This window comes from Varanus komodoensis, unplaced genomic scaffold, assembly GCF_004798865.1.
Source record: "Varanus komodoensis strain SLA01 unplaced genomic scaffold, ASM479886v1 scaffold13_3, whole genome shotgun sequence".
Lineage (NCBI taxonomy): Eukaryota > Metazoa > Chordata > Lepidosauria > Squamata > Varanidae > Varanus > Varanus komodoensis.
Window position 1 is genome coordinate 15,818,749 of NW_025335409.1, and position 12,961 is coordinate 15,831,709.

Below are 12,961 nucleotides of genomic sequence, written 5' to 3' on the forward strand. Positions count from 1 at the left end.
GTTATACAGCACTTCATAATATAGCCTAGATCACAGTTAACTTGTCTAGTTTATACTGGCTTCATAGAGGCCAGACTATCTCACTTCAGAGCTTTATTTCTGTTTTTTGAGGACAGAGACAGTTTTGTCTATAGCACTTAAGTACAAACTTGGTGTGATCTTGTTGCTGCACTCTTAAGTTTTTTATGCCTAGGAACTTGTTTGGCCCAAACATTTTGGGAGCAGCAGCAGTGTTCGGGAACACAACTTTTTAGCAGCAGCAGCAGCAGCAGCAAAAATAGTGCCATCTATAAATCATGCTTTGCACAGAGTAAGATTATAAGTCTTTACTCACCAGACTTATAATGCAGCATCCTAGTTGCAAATACAATACTTGACAAGCCTAATGATTTCAGAATTGTAAGTAATCTTTTTAGATGATTATCCCTAGCAAGTAAATATCCCTGTCAAGATTATCCCTAGAATTCCTATATGTCACTGAAATACTATGAATGAAATGGAACTAATAAGTAGAGGCAGCAAAATGAAGGTGCCCTAACAACCTGGGATGGTGGAACTTGGTGTCCTGCAACAGCAGGGGGTTGGTCTCGATGGCCTTCATGGCCCCTTCCAACTCTACTATTCTATGATTCTGTGATTCTATGAACCTCAGTGATAGATTTTAATTCAGTGAAAGAGTTTAAACCTAATCAATGTGTCAACAGTTTTCAGTATCCTTAGTTTTTTCCTTAAATTTGAGCTTCCTTAAATATAAAGGAACACATGATATTGTCTTTACATTTTTGCAAGAATAAGAATAACAATGTCTACATAACAGAATATTTAGAATCATATTGTTTTTCCTCTCAAACATTTCAAGTCAAAATACCTGTGGTGCATTGAGCCAGGAATCAAGATAGAATATTTTTTTTAACTTTTTAAAAACTAAATATAAGTAAAATGAACAATAGTTTGCTTGCCCTTCGCAAAAGATTTTGTGTTACTCCAATTAGCTATGAATGGTCTGCATTGTTCTAAATGTGATTATAGGGCATTTCTCATGTAATTATAACCCAGAGTATGGGCTGAGTATGAATTGACATGGACGTTGGACATTGACATTATGGACATTGTTGTGTGTGAACCTTGCACTATGGTTTAACTATGGGTTAAAAAGAAGCCACAAACAGCCCAGCATTCACAACTATCATGTCAGGTTTGCATGTAATGACAACCCATAATTCAACACCACATCACAATTTAACAAAAACCCCTATTCACCCTGTGCTCTAGGTTGTCTTTACATGTAAACCAGGTCATACTGTACCATAGCCTTTTAAGCAGATGGAATTTTTCACAGAATGGAGAGAAGCCATAAATCTTTACCAGTGCCTGCACACCAAGATGCTATCGAAGAAAAAGCTGCAGTGGTTCATTAAGAAGTTGGCAATTTTATTGCAGACATCTTATCACACACTGCCAATTCGAGCTGTCCTTGCTGGGTCCCACAATTTGTTTGCTGGGGTTGAAAATGGACCCCATGCACTGAGAGCTAAAGACCACAGGACAGGATTGAACTGAAAGTCAAGAGTGCAGCATGTGTCTTTCTCTCCTTCCCTGTGATGTGCGTGTTTATCCTGGCACATTGTGTCACAGCTGCAAAGCAGGACCGTTCCCTCATGACTTCCTGCTAGCCTTGCTCCCAACAGAGTTTTCCGAACACAGGTTTAGTTGATGCGGGGGTGGGGGTGGATATTGTCTGGAAAAATGGAAAAGCCTGCCTCTCAGAGCAAGAGGCCAATGCTTGGATGGGTAATTGGAATGTAAAAGGACCCCGTGTAACACAATAAGCCTCGGTGTGGAAAAGAGAGCCAGAGCATTAAGTGGGGGTTGCACAACGTGGGAGGCGATAGAATCATTTCCATCAGGAAGTCACTGTAAAGCACCAGGGGTTTCCAACAGCAGATCCTGGCCTCCGCTGTGGGAGTTTGCTGAAGAAAGCAGCTGCTTGCCTGCTGCGCTTTAGTAACAGTGCTGCAGGTGGCCACAGAGTGGAATTGCAGCTGACACTTCTGCAGGAGTCAGTGATGCCAAGGGCAAACTGGAATCCAACCCAATTTCCATCTGAGCCATTCTTTCCGCAGGGATAGACACTCCCAGCTCTCAGCATCTGACTCGGTACTGCCCAGCTTTGGCTTGTGATCTCAGTCTGGTCTATTTCCTTTTTCATTGGACTCCCATGCATGACACCGAGAGACCCCGTGGGGCTCCACTACCTTCCTTCCTCTTACACTTCCTGCATCCTTGTGCCCCCTTGTTTTCACCCAAATGGCAGTGGCACAGCAGCAGCATCACTCTGGAGATCTGGAAGACTCTGCTCAAAGGCTCCCACACTCAAAATGTAAAATGGTGCAAGGACAGTGTCCCAAGCACAAAAGAGGCAGGGAAATACAGCATTCCCACGGCTCCTTGTACCTGGGGTCCTACTGTTACCATGTTCAGTGCATAAAGGAAAACGTGGTACTACTTTGTTGCCACTGCCTGGTATGTTTTGGAGAAGGAAAGGGAATGCAAAGCAAGGCCTTGGTGATGCAAAACCCTAGTATGAACCAGGTCCAAATATGGAAGGCTCTGTGAGTGCAATACTTCCATGTGTATATACATGTATATACGTACATACATGTTGCATGCATGCTCGCTCGCTCGCTCGCTCACTCCACTCACTACTGTCTCTTTTCAGGGAGTAAATACATATCATTAAATGCTTTCCACCAGCTGTTCATGTAGCTGACAGACAATTCTAAAACATGCTTACATTAGGGAAAGGATAGAATCCTGCCTTAATCAATATTAATTGAATTCTGGTTCACACCAGAAGCCCAGAAACAGCGTGAAATGTGTATAATGCAACCTGGGACATCTCTGCCTTACGTGAAGAAAAGGTGATTCTTCCTTGGCTGCTAAAGGACACAGTCCATGTTTAGACAGAAAAAGGCATACATCTTCCACCATGTTTCAATCAGCCATCCTGACTGAGAGCAGTAAGTCCTTAACTGTTTAAGCCTGCATAGGTTTGTGCCTTAATTGTGTTACAGCTGTGATAGAGAAGTGTGTCTGTGTCCATGTGTGCCTACACAAGGAAGAGAGATGCATGCATGGTAAAGGAAAGATGCGTGCATGTCTGAGTGGATATGCACCTTGTAAATAAAATAAAAGAAATTTCAGAGAGTTGATTTACACTCAACGGAATGCAAGACTGAAAAGCTGAGTAACTTCACTCATGAATTCAACACTTTGCTGGTATAGATGTGTATGCATGCATCCTAAATAATGGGTTAAGAACCTGCTTGTATCCACTAAAAATATATATAGTGAGTCTGTCTATGGCTTGGAAATTTTCTCTGGAAAAGTATATTTAGCCAAGAGATATAAAATGCACTAAATAATAAGTCATGTGTAGAATCCAGGACTTTGAGAATTCCACCGTTTTAAATTTCCTGTTCATTCAAACTGCCAATGCAAAGGCATATTTAAACAAAACATAATATTATTCAGTTCATTGTATATACAGAATTTGGATTAGGGATGAAGTTAAATAATTATGGCTAGCCAATGCATGCAATCATCAAGATGAGGGTAGGTAAGTGATGTGGTTTAGCAGTTAAGGGCCTGAGTACTGTTACAAGAAATGCCATGTTGTACACTTAGCTCAGCTATTAACTCAGGCCTAAGTCAGTTTATTTTGGCCTTACCCCTCACGTGTAAGATGGATGTAATAATGCTAACATCACTGAATTCATAGGGACCAGCCTCTGAGTAGTCATGTATAGGATTTTATTGGAGTTTTTAAACTGTACTGTATTGGAATTTTGAACCTGGTGCCCAAAAGATATCAATGAAGGATGCTGGCAAACATCCCTCGGGGAGGGCATTCTACAGATGGGGCATCACAAAAGAAAATATAGTATCCAACAGAAACCCACCTAACTTCTGATGGAGAAGGCTGGGCATTAGAAGATGGTCTGAACAAATGGACAGGTTCATACAGGGATTCCTAAAGTACTGTCATCAGATTACTTACGGAAAGTGGTTTTACACAATGCACTTATTCAGGGTGTTCTGAATACAAATGCAAGGATTTAAAATTTTCCAGACATGGTTGTTTACAGTGTACTTGAATTACTTAACTTTTTAAATGCATCACAGAAATAACAGATAGAAAAAATGTATTCAATTACAGCCTCCACAAATCACTTTCCCTCTACTTACATCAACTGAATGGACATTTGACTGTTGTTTCAGGGCAAACAGCAAGTTGTACATTGTTCAGCCAGGATTCATTCTTGTGCCTATCTGGGCATGGGGGTGGTGGAGGAACCTTGAAGCCCTCAGCCTCTGTGGGTTCAAGAAAGTAGGATGGCCCAGGGTGGGATTGGGGGAAATTAAATTAAATGCCATGGGTGCTTTAAAAAAGAAAGAAGGAAAGAAATTAAGAGTGCATCCTTAAACTACAGAGTTTGCTTACAAAAGTGTGATGATGGTCATGATTAGAGGGCTTTAAAGGGAGTTTATTATTATTTATTTTTATTTAAAACATTTGTATGCTTCCCACTGTGCCACAGCACCTCTAGGTGGCTCAAATAAAAATAAAACCTTTATAAAAACTGAAAACATTGCAACCCCTAAAATCCATAAAGGAAGATAAATTAAAATGCAAATAAAAACCAAGCAAAGGTTCATGTGATCAGATATTAAAATGTTTTTTAAAGGAGTATCTGGAATGCTGCTTTAAAAAGGAGATTTGCCTGGCACTGAAAGGAGTATAATGAGGGTGTCAGGCGAATCTCCTTGGGGAGAGTATTCCAGATAAGGGAACAGCAGCATAAAATACCTTCTTCCTAGCACATCCCTAAAGGATTGCTCATGTAGGAGGGCCTCCTGCATAGATTTCATGGCTAGGTAGGCATATATGGGTGTACACTCTCCAGCACTTAAACCATTTATAGCTTTATATGTTAATACAAGCACCTTGAATTCTGCTTGTACGAGACAAATTTGTGAATGAAAAGTGAAGCTGTTATGGCAGCACCTGCAGAATCAGAGGCAACATGCCTCCGAATACCTGCTCACAGCAAGAAAAGGCCATTATCCTCAGGTCCTGCATTGAGGCATCTGTTCAACCACTTTTGTTGTTCAGTTGCAAAGTCATGCCAGACCCAGCATGATCCCATGGACAACATTCCTCCAGGATCTCCTGTCCTCCACCATCCCTTGGAGTCCACCCAAGCTCATACCCACTGCCCCAGTTCATCTAGCCAGTGCTTTTTTTGTAAGAAAAAAGGTGCCGGAACTCATGCAATTATTTACCTTTCGCACGTAGTCAATCACTGTACACACACCCACACACGTCAGTTGTGTAACAAAACATAACAGTCGCCGCCCACAGTGAGCACTCAGCATGCGACCACACGACCAATCACAAGCCGAGCAGCACCACAAGCCGAGCAGCACCATCACAACCAGCGCGGACAAAGTACACATGCATCGGATTCAACGCACAAGCAGCCCGCATACACCGTTTTAATGATTTTGCTGCTGACCTGCTACGCTCAACAGGGCGATTCAAATCCATGTGGACCAAATATCAAATTTTCAAAAGTTACTTTTAAAACGTGAATAATCCATTGAAAAAAAGGTGCCGGAACTCTGTTCTGGTGCACTCTATGACAAAAAAAGCACTGCATCTAGCCACCTCATCCTCTGCTGTCCCCTTCTTCTTTTGCCTCAGTAATTCCCAGCATCAGGGTCTTCTCCAATGAGTTCTTCCTTCTCATTAGGTGACCAAAGTATTTGAGTTTCATCTTCAGTATCTGGCCTTTTAAAGAGCAGGTCCAACCATTATGCAACCATTATTAATCACTTTTTATGGATGTGGAACTGAGGATGGACCAGATAAGCCTTTAGGGCTTTTCTTAAAGAGACAGCTTTAAGAGCTTGCCAACTTCTTCTGTACTCAGTTCCCCATCTATTAAAAAGTGAGTAATAATGTGGTAGATGAAAGGGTTGTTCTCAATTTGAAGGATTACAGAAGGGCTGTGCAAAAAAAAAAAATGTTGCAAACAAGTATGTGGACTAGTGGCTGCTCTCCAAGCAGGAAAGCATAGGAAGGAAGGGAGGACACAGTAATTAGAATTAGAAGTGTCCAGTGCACTCTTAATCTAAACACGCTTAAAATTAGACTGTGTCCCTCGTTCGGCATCATAGCTGATAAGCAGAGTGCACACTTTGAATGGATTAAGGCCCAGGATCAATCTGCAGCATTGCCAGCTAAAGGGTCACAAGTGCAAGGCTGAACAAGACCCCTGCAGGAGCCCTTGACTGGCTGCCATAAAAGGCAGTATTGAACAAGAGGGATCAATGATTTGATTCAGTATTAGGCAACGTCGTATGCTCAACACCTACATGTTCAACCGTAGGGTGTGAAAAGCTTGGTTCCCTCCTTTCTGTGCTATTATCTAAAGTCACGCTAAATAAAGAAAAAGAAAATTAGTAAATGCTTAGGAAAGAGAAGAGAAAAGGCACACATTATATCAATACTGTTTCGGTGACCATACATATTAAGGAAAGAATTCATTTTCTGGAAGACAAGTCTGCACTGTAGCTACGCTGCAAATTATAAATCACTACTGCAGCTATGTAGCTTGTATTCCCTGCTTTGCACTTTATTAATCGGTTACAGGATGTTCTCTCCAGTGAAGCAGGATAAGTTTCTGAGCCATACTTGAATTCTCTGAAGGCTTGTCCACCCACTTAAAACAAGAATGATTTTCAGAGACACATTAAAATACAAAGATCCGTGGAGAGGGGCATTTAAATGGGGATCATGGTAGTTTGCTTGCAGACTAGACTCTAATAAGGCATTGCACATCTGGGACTGGAACTTCATCAGATGGGAAATCTACAAAAGATATAACCCAGTATTACAGCCCTGTCTTGAGAGCCAGCCCTTTAAGCTGAATACACTCACCAGCCAAGTGTTCTGACCCACCAGGACCTTGATCACCTTCCTGTTTGTGCTGTCACTTAGGAGACAGGGAAGAGATGTGTCAAATATCTGGTTGGTAGACTGCACCACATAGTGGGGTTTGAATTATATTGTCCTGGAACAGTTGCACTGAACTCAGAGGAGCCAAGTCACTGATGGAGGATCACTCTGCAATGTTAAGGTGTGGCAAAGTCAAGACAATACATATTGAAGTCCACTGTGTTTGCCTGGAAATGTAGGATTGCCAAAAGGTGGAACTGATTTGCTTCTGGACACTTATTAACACTGGGAAGGCAGAATATATATATTAAGAATGCAGCAACAATAGTGTTAGATGGACCAAAACGGGATTCTTATGAAACTGATTACTGAACCAAATGTGGCTTTGCTGCCAAAATAAATGGAAAACTGGGAATGCTGTTGTCCTTGTGGGGATCATGATCTTTTACATACCTTGGTCATAAATTATTTAGGACTGCATAGTGCCTGTATGAGCAACAATCCAAGAAAGTTATGTATGCTTAAAGCCACTGAAACAATGGGTTCTAGTTTGATTCGTTAGGCTGAATAGCGACAATAGACCATAAAACAGTGGTGGCAAACCTATGGCATGTGTCTGTGTGAATGGGGAGGAGCTGCAGCTTCTTGAAGGAAGAGATTTGGAAATGGGCAAATGATTTCTGGATGGGGAACTCCCACCCTCTGATGAGCTAGACCCAATAGTTAGACGTCACCATCGGAGGGTGGCCCAGTTGCTGAGAGGGGGAAGCACAGCACATGATGGTATGTCTGAACCCCATCCTTTTTGAAGGAGACTTTTGGAAATGACCCTGTCTGCTGATCCTCTCAATGGGCCACCCTCCTTTACTGATGTTGTGTCATGAGGTCTAGAGCCATATCCACTTTGTCTGTCTGAGAAATTCCTCCGTGCCAAGCCCCTTTCTGATAACTGTTTATCTTGGTTGTTCTCAGAGACTGCTGGAGCCTCTGACCTGGGGAGTCTGGCCTGGAGATTAGTGCCTCCACTTCTCTCATCTGGAATTGGCTCACATTCCAAGGCTTCCTCCTCCTCCTCCTCCTCCTCCTGCTCCTTTGAATCCCTTGGAAATACACACCAAGAGCAACTGTTCTCACTCCAAACTATATGAGCAGATGAAATGCTTCTCTTTAGGCTGTGTAAAGCTTCACTGCTGATTTTCCTGCCTAAAGCAAAATGGCATACGAGTAAATCAGGATGTTTTATTTCCTGGTTGGTTGGCAAGCCAGCTTAGAGATTTCGTAACAGGCAGAAGAAAACTCAGATGCATGGGCACACTCATTAGGAGGGTTAACATGTGAATCAACCCTCAGTTCTTACCTGACAGCATCTTCCCATCCACTGAAAAATCATCTGTGCATCCGGCAGCTGCACAGAGACATTAATCTCCTTCACATTGAAAGAACTACTGTGTGGATCCTACAGAGCAGGAAGAACTCAGGCTTCTGTCATCCCTCAACAATGTCAGAATTGACACCAGTGCAAGCAGTCTAGGGAATCTCTTGCTAGCAAAACACGTCTATCTACTAAGTTATACACCATCTGTTTCCAGGAAGTTCAGAAAGCAGCATCACACTTCTTGTGAAATCTGTTTTCCTTTCTCAAAGTCAGGCCATTAAAAATACAACTATATATATCTTATTAAGGGGGAAGTATTTGAAACCATAGAAAGGATATTTCCTTAGCATTGTCATCAGAAATAGCGACTGTGCTTCCCTTGTTGGCTTGTCTAAAGTAACCAATGCATTTTGCAAGCAAAAGAAGAAAGAGGAGGAGGATGTGGAGAAAGGTTACTTTGATATAAAGTTCACTTTTAAACTAATTTTGAGTTTAATTAAGCAAAAGTAATCACTATACTGAACCATATTTTAGAATGTGTTTATAAAACATCTCTTGAAGAGAATTCTCAGTGTTGACACTAAACTCCCATTTCCAGAACTTCCGGGACACTGCTATTGAACTTACAAGCTTTTAAATTCTGTAGATTGAACTGTTTTACTTTCTGTACTGTACAGTGCCTTGAGATTATTTAAAAGCCAGTACAAGGATGCTCGTAATAAAAGAATAAAAGTACTTATACTCCTGCTACCAATAATAATAACCAGGAAACTGGGGAAGATATGGTGCAAACTTCCCCCAAATTTTCTGCCATTAAATTATGCTCCAGATTTGACATCGGAGATAAGTTGGGATTCCTACTTCATGAACAAGCAAACCTTGATGCAGAGTCATATTAGTATACTTCAGGGGTGGGCAACAAAGAGACCACAGGTTGTATGTGCACTGCCACACCCCCTGGTATAGAACCTACAGCCTTCCACTTCTAAATCTTCAGTGGCAAAATGGTTGCAAATTTGCCTTGGAAAATCAGCTGCAATCCATGGCCAAGCCAACTTCACTTTCAATCACTTTGCTTTCTTTGTTGCACATCTCTTAATATCCTGCAGTGCCCTGTTAAGTAGGGGGCAAAACACATGCAGTTTGGGATTAAACTCTTCGGGAGACATGAAAAGAAAAAGAAAGAGGGGGAATATTCTTTTATCCTTATCTTCAGGCAAGTTGGTACTTCAGCCTGGAATTCAAGTACCTTTCTGAATCTCAAGATGAATACCATTTTCAACAAATTGGAACTTTTACCTAAAAACAAAAGGAAAGTTAAAATTATATGCTTATTGTACAGAGATACTCTGTCTGGAAAGTTCATCATGTTTATACACTAATGCATCTCAGATGTGAGTTTTAAATCAGATCAGCTGTTATAAATTACTTTCAAGCCAGTGATGCTCATTTAAATAGACTTTAGGTTATACAAATAAAGATTATGATATAATAGCAGCAATAATGGATCAAATAGCCCATCTTATCTGATATCCGTCCTTGATACTGCAGAATGCTAGATTTGAATGCCCAGACTTACTAGGCTTAGCACTACACACACTTGGCAAGGGTCAGTTCTTCAAGCTGGGACCTGAAGTGCAATAGGCAGAAGGTTTTCTGTTTCTGGAAAGGAAGCTATTTGATTTATGTGTCATGATGACCTGGTTTGCATGTTACGGAGGCAATTCTTGGATTATTTAATGAGCACTCCTGCACAATCATAATTTCCTCTTTCAATTAACAGGGCATGTATCTAGGTTACTTCAGGACATGCAACCCAGAACTCTGGGTGGTTTATTAGCTCTGCAATGCAGAATCAACCCAAGAATTATCCTAGTTTATTATCCGGCTGTTTATTAAAATTGTGGCTTGTGTGCTTCATTCCTCAATATAATTCTGAGTTAACCTAGGAATTGCCACCAACACATGGGAACCTGGTCAGAATATTTCATTGCAATGCTTCTAAAAAAATGTGCAGAACAGGTTTTTTTTTCATGCAAGTAAAAAAGCAAGAAAACTAGTCAAATCAGGAGAAACTATCACTTTATTTGACAAATCTAGTTAAGGAAATAATTTTCACAGTGACTCTTGCACTTGTAGCTCTCAAGCAACCTCTAAAACGTTTTTTGCTGCTGGTTGTAGGTTAGAATTTAGATAATGGTAAAAGAGCACTACTTGAAATTCAAAGTGAGGTGGTTACTGTTTGAAATGCAATGTGATGCTGATGCCAGGGGTGGCAGCAAGGGGTTCAGGAAGACAGCTGTATGCCATGTGACCTGCCCTGTCCCCCTAATCTAGACTGCTGCCTTCCTGCTTGGTGGAGGACACTGTCCCCTCATCAGTGTCAAAGAAGATTCAACTGTCTGTCCAGCTGACTTTTGTATATGGAATGGGAGAGGGGACCACTCTCTTCTTGATATCAGGGAGCCAAATGTCTTAGCTGGTCCTGATATGGCCTATTCCTGGTTAATGACTGGTGTGGCTAGCTGCTATTTGGTTACTAGCCTTTGTAAGAGTTAATGGCTGAAATGAAAAACTGAATGAAATCTATTTATTTTTGGACCTAAACAGGATTCTGGTCCTAAACAGAACCCTCAGAAATGAAGAGGTGAAAAATGCAATGAGAATGTTATGGAAAAAACAAGTAAAATTATGAACCTCTTATAAATATGGAAGGAATTTCCATCTGTTTTATAAATGGAATTAATGATTACAAATGATTCAGGAAAGGGTGCTCTTATGCATGCACTTGTATTTTGCAACTTGTTTCTACACAGGGCTCTGCAAAGTCTCAGGTAGCTCAGGAACTTTAGGCCACAAATTTTCCAGTGATTTTCCTCTGACTTCCTGATGGAGTTTTTAAACAGCCTGGTTTTTCTCCTAAGACAGCACTGGCACATGTACTACAGCAGGAAACTTTAGCACTCAATCACTATACCTTAAATATGACCACATTTAAACTAAGCTCAATAAAAATAAGTAATGTCCTGGTTCATTACAGGGCATTTTTTTAAAGAAAGATGTTTAGAAAAGGAATTTTTATGTGGGAGTTTATGTAATTGGCCTATTGTCCAAGTTCAGTTTCTTTTTTTATGTTACCACTTAGCAATTCCCTCACCAGTTCTAGAATTGTTTACACATCCACTGGTTTAATCAAGATTGTTTGCAAGGAAAAAGAATCAGAGAATAATCAGGGGCTTTAGCATACCACACACAAGGTCCAACTGAACTGTGATATGGGAAATCTGTGATCAAGATCTCCCCCTATTCTCCCTCTCAAGGTTTAACAACCCACACAAGTTCTTAAGACAGGGGAAATGTCATAGACACAACAGGTGTTTAACATTTTTTTCCTCCCACATTATCAAACATAGATGATCTCTGTTTTCCTTCACAGGCGTAATAGCAGCTTTGGGGGATGACCTAGATCTAAGGAAATGGCAACTTCAGATTGACTGTGCTAATTCCAACCTCCTTCTCGTATCTATTTGCACGCCTAGCAATCAATGCACCTCACAGGAAAGGGCTAATGGCTGCCATGCTGAACAGGCTTGATGACAAAAGTTCAGAAATTAATAAAGGCATACAGAAGAGAGTGACAACCAGCACAGCCACACATTTCCTTGATTTTCTTGGCATTTCCCAAGTGCCTATCCATTTTACATGACATTCCAAGCAGGATTTGTCAGGTAAATGTTAAGAGTCCAGCTGGGGAGAGAATGCCAATATTTCAGCTACTGCTACCATAAAGCTCCCTCTTATGTCTGTCCCAAAGGATATATTAATTGATATGTGCCTTAAGGCATCTGATTAATATTTCCTTAACTCATGGCATTTAACCTGTCTTTGTCTATCTATAGCCTTTGTCTGTCCATAAAGATTGTGACAAACTCTAACAAACCTTAAAACTGGTTTTGAGATAGATTTTGAAATTAGGGCAAAAAAGCACCTGAAACTGATTGACAGATAGAGATGGATTCACACAGTGACTTGACTACAGTGAAATGTCCTTTACTGGAGGCACTGGTGAATCTGAGCAGTGCACTTTTAGAGGCCAGTCAATCCATGTGGAACCAATAATCCTGCTACAGATTTGTAAACACATTTGCCTGGAGATTTGCCACGTTAATGTCAGTGAAGCATACTTTTTTGGACCTGTTGATACATGCATCCTAAGCATGAATCACTGACTGCAGCACCTAGTGATGACTAGCATGACTGAATGAACCATGAGAGATTAGTCATCAAGGGCAGCCTTCATATAGTTTGATGCCATCTCAAATACAACACTTTCCATCAGAGACAAATTCACACAACTTTCAAAAAGCCATCAAGAGACTGCTGAATAATTAAGTGATGAGAAAGGGCAAGCGATATAAATGCATGAGTGCAACACTGTCCTTTATGTGTTTAGGAATGCAGTATACTAGGTCTGAAGTAACCAGTCTTCCTCATGAGATGGGACTGCCATCTTTAAAGTGCAACTTTAAAGAAATGGATGGACAACTGGTGATGTCCCTCAC

General features: G+C 40.9%; 1 protein-coding gene across 2 annotated transcripts in view; it reads right to left on the reverse strand.

Annotated features, from left to right (window-relative positions):
- Positions 1-12,961, reverse strand: part of FAM107B (family with sequence similarity 107 member B) — a 128,829-nt gene that overhangs the window by 75,335 nt on the left and 40,533 nt on the right. Inside the window, exon 1 of one of the 2 annotated variants that reach the window (XM_044423360.1) lies at positions 7,007-7,028. The exons of the other annotated variant lie outside the window; for it this stretch is intronic. The gene's annotated coding sequence lies outside the window, so the exon portion shown is untranslated. Of the gene's footprint in view, positions 1-7,006; positions 7,029-12,961 lie in introns of those variants that run through there. 2 annotated transcript variants of the gene reach the window in all.